Raw genomic sequence first — 12,486 nt, forward strand, 5'->3', positions numbered from 1 at the left:
GGTTGAAAGAACTTTAAAGGTTATTGAGTTTACTACCCCAAGTTTTAATATACTCCCCAGCATCTTCTCCCACATCTAGGCAGCACTGGCCCAAGTACAAGCAACTATATAGTATCACCCAGAGTTTGTACCTATGTTTCCACTTAAAAACCATCACTGAGTTTGACTTACTGACAACAAGAGAACAGGGCCAAGATCGGGCAAGGACTTCGAAAGGGACCTGTTTCCACTTGTCCCACAACAAACAACCCTTTTCATCTTTCTTTTTAACTTCCAGCCACTTTGTCCTTCAAGCCTTGGAAAGAATTTGGGCCACTGAGGAAGCCCAGCTGGGTGAACTAAGAACCACAGGCAGGAACACTGGTATAAAATGAGAGCAAGGTCAACAACAGGCATGTGCGAGAGTCAGTGGGAACAGTGCAGAATTCTCAAGGAGGGCAGCAAGTGTCTTCACCACCATCTGGAGCTGAGAAAAAGCCAGGTGATCAGAGACTTCTTTTTTTCAGTCATGGTAAAAAACATATAATGTAAAATGTACCATCTTTTCCAGTTTTTAAGTGAACAGTACATTAGTGTTAACTACTGGTGCCTTACTGTTAACTACAGATATCTCGAAGCTTTTCATTTTGCAAAACTGAAATCCTACACTCATTGAACATCAACTCCCCTCTTCCCCTTTCCTCAGCCTCTGACAACCCCCATTCTATTTTCTCTTTACAAGGGTTGACTACTTCAGATACCTCATGTAAGGAGAATCATACACTATTGTCTTTCTATGATTGGCTTCTTTCACTAAGTATGATGTCCTCAAACGTCCTCCATGTTACACCATGGGACAGGATTTCTTCCTTTTTTGAGGTTGAATAATAGTCCATTGTACGCATATGCCTTCTTTTCTCTATCTGTTCATTCACTGATGGACATTTAGCTTGATTTCATCTCTCAGCTTTTGTGAATAATGCTAATGAGCATGGGGGTACAAATATCTTTTTGCAATCTCGTTTTCAAGTCTTTTGGGTATATACTCACAAGTGGGATTGCTGAATTATATGGTAGCTCTATTTTGAATTTTTGGAAATCTCAAGGTTTCCCTTTTTTAGCTATATTGCTATATGTTCTTTTCAATTGCCAGTTCTTCCAACTCTGGCTCCTGGGAAGACACTCTTAACACTATGCAGGGACATCTGGCAACAACCTTCCTCTGACTCCTCCCACACAGATTAACAGCAATGCTGAGAGCAAGCCTTTCTACACTGCTCTTCACAGTCCTCCAAAGATAAAACCCAGCCCAGCTATTCTTTACTTATAACCTTAGGATGGGGACTATGCAGGTTCCTCTAATAATTAAGTGTTTCCCAGTTTTATTGCAAGAAAGCCTATCAGGGACACAAACACAATTTCTATTTCAAAGGAATGATCTCCTTCCCCTCTTCTTTGGAGAAAGTAACTTAGATATTTTTAGGGAAAAAAGGGTATTTGGGGGGATATTTGATATGAAATGTGTATAAATATGTTGTTTATGTAGTATAATAATTTATGGATATAACTTATAGAATTAGGTACTGCCCACCTAAAATCTCAAATTCAGGCATCCCCTGTGAATTACATTACCGAAAAAACACATCAGGGAAAAGACTAGTTTTGATATTTCTAGGTACAATTCTGAAAAAACACGGCCTACCACCCAATAAAGACTTGACTTGTGTATTAGGATGTTCCAGAGAAACAGAACCAGGACAGAGAGAAGTTATGAGGAATTAGGAATTACCACAAAGACCAAGAAGTCCCAGTATCTGCCATCTACAGCGGGAGACCAGGAAAGCCAGTGGTGTAATTCAGTCTGGGTCCAAAGGCCTGAGAACCAGGGAAGCCAGTGGTGTGAATCCCAGTTTGAGAGGAGGAGAAAATGAGATGGGATGGACCCAGTTTAGTTACTTGAGGCAGAGGAAAAAAGGATGAATTCCTCTTTCCTCTGCCTTTTGTTCTATTCAGGCCCTCACACAATTGAAGGATGCCTACGCACACTGGGGAGGTCAGTCAACCCTACATTTGAATGGTCCATCTATTCAAATATGAATCCTATCCAGAAACACCTTCACAGATACAGCCAAAACCAATATGTAATCTACGCACCTATGCTCCTCTCAAACTGACACGTAAAATTAACCATCACAACTAGGTATCAAGAAAATTTTGCTTAATCGATAGAATTATTATTCTGCAGGAGAACTGTGAACAGCAAGGAGCGAAAGAAAGACAAGTGCAAAGCTGAGAAATTTTCCAGTGTTTTTCGAGAATAATTCAGGGGAAAAAAAAAAAAAGCAATAGTGAACCCAAGGAGGAGACATGTTGGTCTTTCTAGAGCTGGAGAATCTGAAAAGCAGGGAGAGCTCCCTGGATTTTCCAGAGCCTGGAAAAAACAGCCCTCAAGGTGATCTCTTTCTCTTCATTCAATATCAACAAGCAGAATTTTGAGTACCCCTAAGGCACCCTGACAGTGCAAAGGAGGCATCAGATTGAGGCCACTGGAAGTAAATTTTCCCCATTGTCAATAATGGTTTGTCATTAGGTTCAGACATCACTCTCTTGTGAGTTGGTTTAAGGTGTCAGTCTCTGGAACGTTGATAAACTCCAGCTACTCTGCACCCGCAAACCAGAAGACAAGACCACTTGCAGGGGACCTCTCTAAAATTCTCCACTAAAGGCATACTCCATGAGCAGCTGAGCCCTAGCATAGGATTATCTTCGATACCTAACTTCCATGTAGAGGCAAAGGGTATCTATCTATCTGTCTGTCTCACTATCTATTCAACCACTATAAAGAAATTGAGTGGGAAGATCTACCACAGGCTGTAAAGATGAAATTTGTCTCAGCCTCAGATAAAGGACAGAAACCAGAATGGTACAGGCTAAAAGCTTAGGTTGGGAAATGAGTACAATAATTAAACCCAGGACACCCAATAAAAATGAAGAAATAATTTCAATAGTCCCAAGCCATGATAGGCAGGGCTGGACAGGAGCAACAACACCAATCAGGATAGACATGACTTTGACAGGCTTCAGCCCTCCCCAGTTGGTGAAAGAATCCTATCTGCCATCCCCCTCCATTATCCCTGGATGAGAATCTCTCTTCCTCTCCCTTTTTAGGGGTAACTCTCAGGAATAAATACAAAATCAGTCATTTACACCTTAACATGATTTTAATTCTGCTCAGGGGTTCCTAGAGTGACTCATATCTTAAGCCTCAACTTGTTATTAGGTGCCACAGTAAGTTGAGCTCATGGATAATGGTAGAAGTGTTGGAGTGACCAAGTGACAGGGAAACAGATGAGGTCATCAGTAGGTAGGTTAGGCCAAGGTAGGCTAGATAAAGTTCAGAATCAAAAACCCAGGCATGTCAGAAGCTCAGATTATAAATAGTTCTGACTTCTCTGGCTGGATTTTGTAACAGACATCTGTGACTGACTGCAGCTTTTTTTTCGTTTTCTGGGTCTTTGTTAGTTTGCAGATTTTTGTCTGCCTAGTATCTCGGTGGTCACTGATGGAGAGGGCCAAAGGAGGAAGGTGCGTATTCATTCTCTGAGATGAACACAGATAGGAACAACCAGGATTCTGAATTCCAGTTTTGTCCAGGTATCAAGAATATCTATAAGCAATTCCAAAAAGGTCTGGGGGAGTCATACACACAAAACACAAGGATACACAAAATTATATTGTATTTCTTTAACATTTTGTCCCATCAGCCCCATTCTGATATGCACCTAATCTAATCTTTGCCCTCTGTTTCTTCAAACAGCCACAAAAGGATGAGCCCAAGGGAAAATCAAGCCAAAAGAGAAACAGTACAGTCCAAACACCTGCTTTGAGAAAATAAGGTAAAAGGCAAGATCTGTAGATAAAAATTGGCCCAGGCCATTTATTTTACCTTTTTCTTGCTGTGGCTATGACCCTTGTTTGTTTGTTTGTTTTATTATGTTCAGTTAGCCAACAGATAGTTATCATTAGTTTTTGATGTAGTGCTCGATATACACCCAGGGCTCATCACCCTTGTTTTTACTCAGCAATGCAAGTTCTCTACCACTTCCTAATGTATAGAAACCCAAAAAGTGACCAACTTCTTGGAATAAAGATGGAATTCTTACAGCAAAAACAGAAAAAAGTAATATCTCAAAAATTATCCTGCCACACATGCAACAAAAATTCAAAATGTTCTCCTCAATAATTATCAAATGTTAAGATAATCCTCAGTGAAACAGATGGAATAAATTATAGTCAGATATTTAAACATTTATTGATGCTGCAGCAACTTTCCAGACAGTCCAAAATTCCAGAGTAATATTCTTCAAGATGTGGCACAGATTTCTGGAGTTCTTACCACATCTGAGAAGCTCTGCTCTTTCTATTAGTTCCTCAGGAACGGGGAAGGGCATTCTGATGGACGACTTCCAAATCAATGAGATTTTCTGCTTGTGGAAACAAGATATGCCACAGGAAAATCAAGACCATGTGTGAGTAAACTGTGATGCCTCCACATCTCTTTATGGGAATTGACATCCATTGATTTTTGAAAGTATACATTTACCAGAACTCAACAATGTTTTTTAACGAGGCCTTCTTACACCGTATCATCAGCTTCAGTCACTCTGTAATTAGATTCAATTAACATGTCCCAAATGCCAGAGGGGTTAGCAATAGTGACAACACTGAGTACAGTTAATGCATAAAAATTAAAATGTTTGCTCTCCATAGCATTAAATTACATATCATAGTCCTCTTTGCTTCTCTAATGTTTCTTTGTAGGAACCTTGAGAATTATGGTTTCTTGCTGTGGGTCATTCATATCAACATATTTTATAGATGAGTTTACTGGTTGATTACATAGTAAGAAGACAAGACAGTCAACTCCTAATAAAAGTGAGAAGTTTCCAGTCCTAACCCCTCTTTCCTGTCAATTGTGGGGCTGAAAATAGGCTTCCTGTATGAGCTCATCTTTGAGGATGAAAGAAGGGTAGTTTAAAAAGATAAAATGTAATCTTCCTCAAGATATCCAATAGCCACCTCCAATTCTGTCAAATAAGGAAGATACGACAAAATAAAATCTAAATACAGTCATGCCCACAATATTTAGTGACTACATGAGCATGAAGCAAAATACAGTGATAACAGTGAAAGTAGACAGAGATAACAATAAATCATAGTGTCAGGTCTAGGTGGTACTCACTAGGACAACAGGCTGCCACAGTATTTTAAAAACAAAGTTTGCACATGAATTCCAATTCCACATTGACGAATTCACTGACAGAAATAAATTCACGTATAAATATCAACCAATAAAAGAAAAGAACAAAAAGGACGAGTAAAGAAATATTTGATAATTTATCAACATAAAAGTACCACAGTTACCACAGAGTAAGCAACTTCAACCAACAACCCAGTGAGATTAAAATAGGTGTAAACACCTTTTTAAAACTCCTTGAAAATATAAAAGCTAATAAGAGAAGAAAAGAGGTAGGAAGAAAGAAGTTTAGTGCCTCCAGAATGGCACACTGGGAGAGAACTCATGAACAACCTACGGGGCCGAGCCAGTTCTCTGCTTCACTGCTTGGTTTGGGATGCCCTTGGGCTTGAACTTCGGGCCCTGCCAGCCCTAACACAAAGTCAAAGCTTCCATCCTGGAGCTCTTGACTTGCACAAGGCTGTCTTCTCGCCCGTAAAATAAATAGTACTCACAGCAAAAAAAAAAAAAAAAGAGAGAGAAGAAAAGCGGTAAAAGGAGGTTACGAGCAAGCATGGGGGGGGGGCATTTTTACCCAAGGTCCTTACAATTCTGGAGGAGAGTCAAAGGGATTAGCTGCATGATTAACAGCTTTTGAGGGAGGCAATACAGACTGCAGTCCAGCACATAATAAAAATAACCAAGAACTCACAGATGCAAGACAACCTAAATGAAACCCTGTCGTGGGGCGGGGGGGGGGGGGGGCAGGGAATAGAATCAGATCCATGGTGGCTCCAGATATTAGAAAAAAGTATTACTACTTTTTTCAATAAGATGCAAACGAAATTGATAGCTATCATCAGAAAACTAGACAATCTCAAAATAATGAAAATTCCAGAAATAAAAGCTACGATGACTAAAATTAGAAAGATATGAATGAGTTTAGCAGAATGAAGACAACTAAATGCAAAGAGTATTGGTGAACTGGCAGATAGGCCAGAAGAAAAGATTCAAAATGAAGGATAAAGAAAATATTACGGAAAATAACATGAGAGAGCACGTCAGAAGTCACTGTGAGAAACCTACAATACACGTGATTTGTGTCTGAGGGAAGAGATGGGACAGAAGTAATAGTCACCAGGGGCACCTGGGTAGCGCAGTCGTTAAGCGTCTGCCTTCGGCTCAGGGCGTGATCCCGGCGTTCAGGGTTTGAGTCCCACATCAGGCTCCTCCGCTATGAGCCTGCTTCTTCCTCTCCCACTCCCCCTGCTGTGTTCCCTCTCTCACTGGCTGTCTCTCTGTCACATAAATAAATAAAATCTTTAAAAAAAAAAAAAAAAAGAAGTAATAGTCACCAAAACCATGGCTGAGAGTTTGCCAAAATTGAGGAAAGGTAGTGAACATATTTTAAAGTACTATGACGTACTTCTAAATAAATCTTGTTCTCAAAGAAGAAATTAAAACAAAAATTAGAAAAAATGTTTAACTCATTGATATTAGAAATGCAACATATCAGAACTTGTGGAATGCAACTAAAAATGTAAAAAGGTGTATATTAGAAGAGAAGGGTTATATATTCATCTCAAGAGATGAGGAAAAAGTACAGCAGTAAAATGGAGAAACTGACAAAAAATTTACAAAATAGGAAAGTTACAGCCACTTTCATTCTTGCCTCATAAAATGTATTTGGAGAGCATTTCTTTAAGTATTTAAAATAATTCATCGGTAAAACCATTTGGCCTAGAGTTTTCTCTGTGAGAAGATTTTAATTACAAATGCAATTTCTTTAGCAGCTATGGAATTACTGGTATTTTCTATTTTATCCTGAGTTAGTTTTGGTAAGCAATGTTGTTTAAGGAATGTGTCCACTTCATCTAAGTTGTCTAATTTATTGCCATAAAATTTTTCATATTGTTTATTATTATCCTTGTAATGTCCACAGGATTAGTAGTGATATTGTATCTTTCGTTCCTGATGTTTATCGTCAAGTTTTTTTCTAACTTGATCAGACATTCTAACCATTTATCAATTTTACTGATCTTTTCAAAACACTAATTTAGCTTTCCGCAATGTTTTATTCTCTTTCATAAATATCTTGTTTTTACGTATAGTATTTTGTTTTTTATCTTCTTAAGATTAAAATTTGGATCGTTAATTTTAAACTTTTCCCCTTTATTGCAAGCATCTGAAGCTCGAAACTCCACTGGTTTGTGGCATTTGATATTGTGTGTTTTCAATTGCATACATTTCAAAATGCTTTAAATATTTCCTGTGGTTTCTTCTTTGACCCATAGATAATTTAGAATTTTTTTTAACTTCTAAATTTTTGAAAATTTTCCAGGTCTCTTATTGGTAGTTTCTTATAATTAATAGCCTGTGGTTATATCACATACTACAGAAGGTTTGATCTTCTTATATTTATCAACACATCTTTTGTCCTGTTGTCTGATCTGTCTTGTGACTGTTTCATGTATACTAGAAAATAAAAATGTGTATTCTATTGTCGTTGGTTACAGGGTTTTTAAAATGCCAATTAGGTGAATGTGGTTGATAGTACTATTCAAATCTTCTACGACCTTACTTAATTTTTGGCTACAGGTTCTATCAATGAATTACTGAGAGAGATGTTAAAAATCACCAAGTATTTCTGGATTTCTCCCTTTAGTTCTATATTTATTTCATGCATTTTGAAGTTCTGTTAGGAGGTGTGTACACTTCAGGATTGTTACATCTACAGAATAAATAGAATCTTTACAATTATGAAATACTTCCTTTATTGATATTTTTGCTCCTTTTCTTGAGTCCAGTTTAAACGCTATTAATAGAGCCACATGGGCTTTCTTACACTTGGTAGTGTGATATATCTTCCATCCTTTTACTTTCACCAATTTATGCCTTTGTATTATGATGGACTGAAAGTCTTTGTCCCCCCAAAATTCATATGTTGATACCCTAACCCCGGATGTGATGGTATTTGGAGGGGGTCCTTTGGGAGGTAATTAAGTGTAGATGAGGTCCTAGAGAGAGGGTGGGCTCTCATAACAAAATTAGTGTCCGTTCCACCACAATTCAGTGGTGAACATTCATAAACAACTGTTCAGGTTAAGAAATAAAATATCACCAGCACGCAGGAGCCCGTTTGTGGGCCCTCCCAACCACTACTCCCTACCTCTCTGCAAAGTAGACCTTCATTTTCAAGGTAATCACATCCTTGTTTCTCTTTAATATTTTGCCACCCAGGTATGCCTCCCTAAAGACCATAGTATGGTTTTGTTTTGCTATTAAATAAACAGACTCACAGACTATTGTTTCTGGTAATGACACAGGGGCTTATGTTGAATTCATCCTCTTACAGATATCAATTATAAATTCTGGCAAAAATATTAAAAAGAACTACTTGAAGGTAATGAATAGTCACCAAAGGCAGAACAAAACTGGAAGGTATTTGATCCTTGATAAAAGAGAACCGCTCTGAGTGAGATCTATGATTACAAAGCTCTTCCCCTCAAGGCAGCCATCCGTCCATGCAGTGTGGTGTGGTGAAATTAAAGCAGAAAGCCACACAAGCTTGAGATGTCAGAGAATAAAGTCTGCAATTGCCAGAAAATCTAAAAATTAAGGGAGAAATCCCAGGAAGAAGGAAGATATGAGGACATTCCCCAATTTGCATATAATTTTTCCCTAAATCTTTGATGACCCCTGAGCAGTTCATGTACAAGGGAGACTCCAAAGAGTAAAGCAGAAAGAAAGAGCTGGAAGTCTGAAAGCACTGATCATAGATTTTAGCTACTGCCCACCAGAGAAGACATGGCATTGGATTTGAATTCCTACAAATTAGAGAGGTATTGTAAACACCTCAGGCTTTTCATGAAAGAAGGGCTATGCCTCAACAATAAAATCTATGTCTCAGGACTAAGAATCTAACCATAAGACTAGACTAAGTGCAAAACCAAAAGGCTCATCCTTGCAGAGTGAAAAGCCCAAACAAATTCAATTTAATAAGCCAGTAATTTAACTGCCCACTGAGTCAGCTGCCACTTAGGTCAACTACGCGAGCTACCACTCTTCAGAGGATGATTCCTTAATTAGGGTTTCTGCAACATACAGTGTACAATGTCTGGCATACACTGAAGAAAACAAAACCTAGACATGTGAAGAAACAAGAAAATGTGATCCATACTCAAGAGGAAAAGTAATGATGCCTAGGAATAGACCTCAAAATGCCACATTCAGGCAGGAAAAAACAAAACAAAACACTAAAGAAAAAAATAATCTAGTCTGAGACTTCTCCATGGCACTGCTCAGTGCCAGAAGACAATATAGTAATGTCCATAAAGATCTAAGAAGTAATGTGAAATAAGAATATTTTATTTTCCAATAGGGAAGCAAAAAATACACATTCATAAACAGGAAAGCACAGGAAATGCAAACTCCTAAAGTCTTTCTAGGTAAAACTAGTCAGTGGAATATACACAATCAAAAATTAAAATTAAGAAAAAAAAATAAGAGAACTCAAAAAAATAGAAAAGTCATCTGTGGTGAATTAAAATTGGCTACAATTTTTTTTTTCATTTTCTGCAAAGAAATATGGGAGTTTTTTTCCTTCTACCTGGAATCTTCGATGGAAATGGTACTGGGCCAGTTTTAGGCTCAGCCTTTAAGGACTGGTAACCTTCAGGACGAAGGCCTCTCCAGTGGCTAAGGCTTCTCAGAGCTCCCTTCCAGATCTTCCTGAAGGATTGATATTAAGCACTAAATTCATTCTAAAAGACTAAACATCTGTGAAGATTATAGTTACAAAGCAGAATGTAAATATTATAATGATTGCAATGAGAAAAAGAACACTAATAATGGCTCCCATTTCACATCATGTATTGGCCAAACGTCCTCATAACGGCCTACAAGGGATCTATGTGATCACCCTTCCATCCCGTACACTCTCTCTCCTCTTCCATTACTCTGCTCTTCATCAACTCCATTCCAGCCTGGCTAGCCTCCCCAGGGTTTCTGGACCTGCCAGGCATTCCTCAGGGATTCACTCTAGCTTTCCTATGCCTAGAATCGTTATCCCAGACACCTCTCCCACCTTGACTTTGTAATGAATGATTGGACTCCAACTTCTTCTGTCATTCCCACACGTGGCACACCTGGCCTTTTCTACCTTTGCTTTCCTACTTCTGCTTATTTTTTATTTACTAAATTACTATCAGTTTGCCTTCATTCTGTATTTCCTGTCTCCCCCTGACTACACTGTAAGTTCCACGAAGGAAAGAGTCTGTCCATTTTATTCACAGATGTATCCCAAACACCTAAAACAGCTTCTGGCTCAGAGTCAGTGCTTAACATATATGAGTTCATACAATTTGGAAGCTGGAAGGCAGGCAGGGAAGAAATGTGAGAACATCCTCTTTCCTCCCTTGTCTGCTAGGGAGTTAACATTGCATAAAATGCAATATATGTTTTTAAATGCATTCAACATCTTATACTTTCCATAATACCCTCTCAATATTTATCTGAAGCTATATCATTCCTTTATTTGATATTTTTCTGTCAACTCACACACAATAATTTTAACACATCTAATTTTTACCAGAGCATGCAGACATGACGGCACTGTCGTAAGCTTGTCTCTTTATGCTGACAGAAAGGCCTTTTCATTCCCTTCATTTATCTGCAAAGGGACACATTTGGACCAATGCTCACTTAATATTAACAATATGTCCAACAATTTGGACATTTTTTTACTTCTGTCTTCGAACCTTTTTGCATTAAGTGAAATTTTTGTAATAAATATTTATCAGTTGTAAGAATTATAAAGTGAAATTCACAAAATAAGTTACTTACTTCCTTAATGAGTTAGCTCTACCTCTAAATGTTCCCAAAGTAGCTCATATTCAACATACACCAAAATAAGGGGAAAAAAAAAAAAAGGACTGGCCTTAATCCTTTTTACCCCAACCTGTTTTCTTGGTGTCTCATCAAGGGTGAGGCATGCTTATCAAATTGCAACTTGATAATTTAAATTTATCTTTGACTCCTGTCTTAACAAGGCATCTAGTTATCAAGCTTTCTCTGTTTTTAATTTTAATTAGTGTCTCAAATCCAATTCTGCTCCTTGATTCCATTGCCTGTGCTCAAATACCCTATGTAGGAGGAAGTCCAAATTCCTCCACACATCACTAAAGTATTTTGAGAATCTGCCTTTGATCACCTTTCCTACCTCAGTCCGTATCTCTCCCCAGCCTAGGCACCGGGCTTGCGTTCTGAAAAGCCCAGACAACTTGCTAATTACAGGTTTTCCTGCCCTTCATTAATTTTATTTTCTGTTTTCTTAGTCTTTACTAAAGTTCCCTTTGAAAAGCCCAACCTGTCTCAGAAGTGTGGAGGAAAACAAGGAAAGGTTGTCTGTCCATGTTTGTTTGTTTTAGTTTTCCCTCGAGCTGGCAATTTGAAAGGAGGTATAGTACACAGAGATGGTGAAGAGGTGTTGAAGGTATGGTCCTCGAAAGGGAACCAAAGGGATAAAATCTGAGGAAGGAAACACGACCAAAGGGCATATCCCACTATTGCTTCATCTGTTTAATCAGCTGTCCTGCCACTTGGAGAGATCTCTCACCAGAATCCCACCATTGCAGTTTTGGATGGCACAGGTTTTATTAAAGAGATTATTACCCTGAACTTTGTTTTACAAAGTGCCATTGAACAGGAGCCTCCTGACATGATTGACGTACAACAGGTGCGCAGTGGCCGAGCCCTTGATCCCACTCCGATGAATGGATGGCTAGTCTGGTCCTGGTCTATTCTCCCCAGGGTATTTTTGCCTCCAAGAGGGTCAGTGGACACTCCCAATAATAACTCTGAATGTAGGATTTGCAGGCTCCATAAAAGTTCAGCATGCATGAAGGAACAGGAGAGAGAAGTGAAGGAGGTTATCTCAGCCAGAGAGAACTATTCAACAGGATCACTGAAATCCCAAATGACTGTCGATCTGAATAAAGCCACAATAGGAAACAGAAGGCTTGTCTTTCATACGTGATCTTCAAGGCAAGCACTTTGTTTGGAAAGCTATTAAACGTTCACTACTCCAATGTGATCCAGATACCAAATGGAAGCCCGAGCAGTCAAATGGACCCATGACCTGCTGTGTCTCTGCCCAGGACGAGGCCAGAGTCAGGAATCTGCTGCTGGTTTCTTAAAGATGGTCTGTACCTGAGCTCAGTGCATGGAAAAGATTGAGGAGGATGACAGTGGAAATCAACCCCAGCCTCCTG

The 12,486-nt window shown here is 38.8% G+C and overlaps 1 long non-coding RNA gene across 3 annotated transcripts in view; it reads right to left on the reverse strand.

The window, feature by feature from the left end:
* Positions 1 to 12,486, reverse strand: part of LOC123802231 (uncharacterized) — a 38,958-nt gene that overhangs the window by 16,538 nt on the left and 9,934 nt on the right. Inside the window, exon 1 of one of the 3 annotated variants that reach the window (XR_015725893.1) lies at positions 4,376 to 5,949. The exons of the other annotated variants lie outside the window; for them this stretch is intronic. This is a non-coding gene — a long non-coding RNA (uncharacterized LOC123802231). Of the gene's footprint in view, positions 1 to 4,375; positions 5,950 to 12,486 lie in introns of those variants that run through there. 3 annotated transcript variants of the gene reach the window in all.

Source organism: Ursus americanus, chromosome 10 (genome assembly GCF_024610735.1).
Source record: "Ursus americanus isolate L20-20 chromosome 10, mUrsAme1.1.p, whole genome shotgun sequence".
In the NCBI taxonomy this organism is placed as follows: Eukaryota; Metazoa; Chordata; class Mammalia; order Carnivora; family Ursidae; genus Ursus; species Ursus americanus.